The 3,733-nt window shown below is 34.0% G+C and overlaps 1 protein-coding gene across 1 annotated transcript in view; it reads right to left on the minus strand.

The window, feature by feature from the left end:
* The window catches only part of LOC106876152 (thioredoxin reductase 1, cytoplasmic), a 40,497-nt gene that overhangs the window by 5,076 nt on the left and 31,688 nt on the right, over window positions 1-3,733 (minus strand). The window lies entirely within an intron of this gene.

Raw genomic sequence — 3,733 nt, forward strand, 5'->3', positions numbered from 1 at the left:
AGATCGTTGCCAGTGCCCCTGGACTGGCTTGTGCGGGTGGCACATAAAAGACACCATTTCGAGCGTGGCCGTTTCCGTGCGGGTGACACGTAAAAGCACCCACTACACTCTGAGTGGTTGGCGTTAGGAAGGGCATCCAGCTGTGGAAACTCTGCCAAATTAGACTGGAGCCTGGTGTTGCCATCCGGTTTCACCAGTCCTCAGTCAAATCGTCCAACCCATGCTAGCATGGAAAGCGGACGTTAAACGATGATGATGATGATGATGATATATATATATATAAAAACATATATACACATACTCATACACACTCTTACATATATATACACACTTGCACATATACACAAACTCATACACATATACACACAAACTCACTCATATATATATATATATATATTCACACACACACACTCGTGCATATATATATATATATATACACATACACTCACTCATATACACACATACATATATATATACACACACATCCATGTATATATACAAACTCATACATATATACAAAAACTCATATATATACATATATATACACACATATACACACTCACATACATATATACGCACACTCATATATATAAAGATTGTCATACCGGCCATGACGAAGGGAAATAGCCCTGAAACTCGAGTCGCCTTTATATATATATATTTATATTTATATATTTATATATTTGATCCTTTATATTGAACACTCAATATTTCATCTACATTCAATACTTTATTTCATGGTGCCATCCATTTTTATTTTATTTTATATTATATATTGTATATTATATTATATATTGTATATTCCATATTCTATACCCCACATTAGTTCTGCAGGAATATAAATAAAACATAAAAAACAGACAGTGTTGGAACTCTTTTAAGCAAAATAATATATACACTCATATGCATATATACACAAACACATATACTCATACATATATATATATACACAGATATATATATATATACACACACACACACACATATCTATATACATATACTCTTTTATATACATACATATACACACATACATACATATACATACATATATATATGCAGATATTACACATATTTCACACACACACACACACACATTTCCCTACATCCTATTTACACTTGATTACAGGATTGTATCAAACTATCAATAATCATTAGTCAATGAAGGCAAATTGCAATTAAATTTTGAACATCAAAGGTTATGTTAAATATATAATCAATAAGCTATATCATAGCCAAATACTGTTTACATTTAACTATGTACTTTCAAAATATCAATGTATTTCATAACCTGATCATGCAAAATATATGTGTGTGTAGTATGTACGTGTGTGTGAATACACACACACACTGTAGTGCAAAAATTGTTCAGAAATCCTTGATAACATACTTAAATCTGCATGACTAAACATTATACATGATTATGAAATCCTTAATGTGCATATTTTGTCAGATTATTTTATCAATAATGGTTTGGTATTTAATTGCATATCCAAAAATATTTCAACTCGTCAATTGCTGACCCCCAACAAAGCTCTTATATAACTCACTAACTACTATCACACATGTATCTGAGATGATGATGCCACACTCTTTTCTTCTCTTGCAGCTGTTTTACATTTCTAATAAATCAAGAGAAAAATGTGTGTGTGTGTGTGTATGGAGGTGCTGAAAAGTTCCTGACTTTGGGTAAAAGAAAATACAGGAGGACCAGTTAATTATCATTGTATTGAACATATTCCTCTCTCAGATTCACACACTTATATTGCAGTGATCCTTCAGTTTTTCTAAACCCTGTAAGAGAACTCACAAGGTTGGGCCTCTAGCCAGGCCTTTCGTAATACTCCTAAAGCCAAGAACTTTTCAACACCTCATATATATTTTATTCTACTACATCCTATATACTCTTGATCACAGAATTGTATCATGCTCAATAATTGTAAATCAAGACATATTTTGATTAAATTGGGATATCAAAAGCCAGGTTATTCAGATAGAGATTGCAGCAGGCAGCAGAAGAGATTAACTGAGCCAACAGTGCTTCATATATTGATGCTGAGCAGAGGAATCTTGAAAGATCAACATGTCAGGATTATGAAGCTCTATCAAGAGCATAACTGCAATACATCCATAGAGGTTGCACCATGGTCATGTAATCAGCTAATAAAAGAGTCAATGACTCCAGCATGAAGACTATCCCCACGACCCTCTCAGGAATAGCTGGTAGGATAGCGACAGAGAGCCGTGGAAATCTGTGCAAGCAGCATGACCAAGATGATGATATAGATAGCCTACAATTTGTATTATAACTAAAAGGCATATAGGCAGTTAATTCAGAATACCCATAATATTAAATAGTTTACTGATTGTAATTGCACGGGTATTATAGTTTGGGACTTATTTCTGCTTAAGTCAATTCTAGATACAGCAATAAAATTGGCACAGAGAGAATGACAAAAATTTTCTAAAAATTTAGCAGGAAGTGGAGGGAAGCAGTACCCATGAACTTTTTATAGTGCTCCCAAAATTGGTTGGAGAGGAAAGGGAAGAAATCTGAAACCTTATCCAAATGCTTGCATCAGAGAGGACTTCACTAAAGACACCCAAATACCAGTTTCTGTTAAACTGGGTTATAAATTACGATTACCTGTCAAGAGTCAGTAAATGAATCCATTGGATTTTTCCAGTCTCCATCAACTGAATAGGATTGAAGACATGACTGTGATTAAAGAGCAAACTTCTTAACCATAGAGCAATGCACGCGTCTATTAAAGAATCTAATCATTAATACAAAGTGTGTGTAAATTTATTTTATATATATATATATATATATATATATATATATTCATCATTTTATGTCTGTTGACCATGTTGGTATGAGTTGGATGGTCTGAACAGAGACAGCAAGTTGGAGAGCTGCACCAGGCTCCAGTCTGATTTGGCATGGTTTCTACAGTTGGATGCCCTTCCTAATGCTAACCACTTTACAAAGTATGTGGAGTGCTTTTATGCAACGCCACACAGGCACTTCTACATGACACCACACAAGCGCTTACATGTGTGTGTGAGTATGTATATATAATACATACATATATATATACATACTTTCAATGTTAGTTAGATGCAGGTGATCAATACCCAACTTCAATGACCATCTCCAGTTGACCAACAAGAAAGCTACAACCAGCCAAATATTGTATGTGACAATTCAAGTTGCCCACCACTTCAAGAAGAGCATCTACATTCATTCTACCATAGGTAGAATGAATGTAGATGCTCTTCCAAAACCAGCCAGACAGAGCAAGCTTGTCAATCCAATGAAAATGCAAGCTGTAGCTATTTTCAGCAAAAAAAGTTTTATTAAAAGTACACATGCACACATCAAAGAATTAGCCGCAAATAATTAAAACTGAGATAGGAGTATTGTAGTTCGCTTGAAGCATTGTGTATTGTTTGTAAAGAATAAAAATTTTAAATGGTACAACAATGCACTATAAAACAAGAAATGGACTATATACCTGTTGTAATTTGGTTATCTATAGTCCGATGATATTTCGGAATTACAGTTCCTTCTTCAGATCTTGGCTGGAGTCTCTGCTGACTCCAGCCAAGAAGATCTGAAGAAGGAATTGTAATTCCGAAATATCATCAGACTATAGATAACCAAATTACAACAGGTATATAGTCCATTTCTTGTTTTATAGTGCATTGTTGTACCATTTAAAATTTTTATTCT

The sequence above is a fragment of the Octopus bimaculoides genome, chromosome 3 (genome assembly GCF_001194135.2).
Source record: "Octopus bimaculoides isolate UCB-OBI-ISO-001 chromosome 3, ASM119413v2, whole genome shotgun sequence".
In the NCBI taxonomy this organism is placed as follows: Eukaryota; Metazoa; Mollusca; class Cephalopoda; order Octopoda; family Octopodidae; genus Octopus; species Octopus bimaculoides.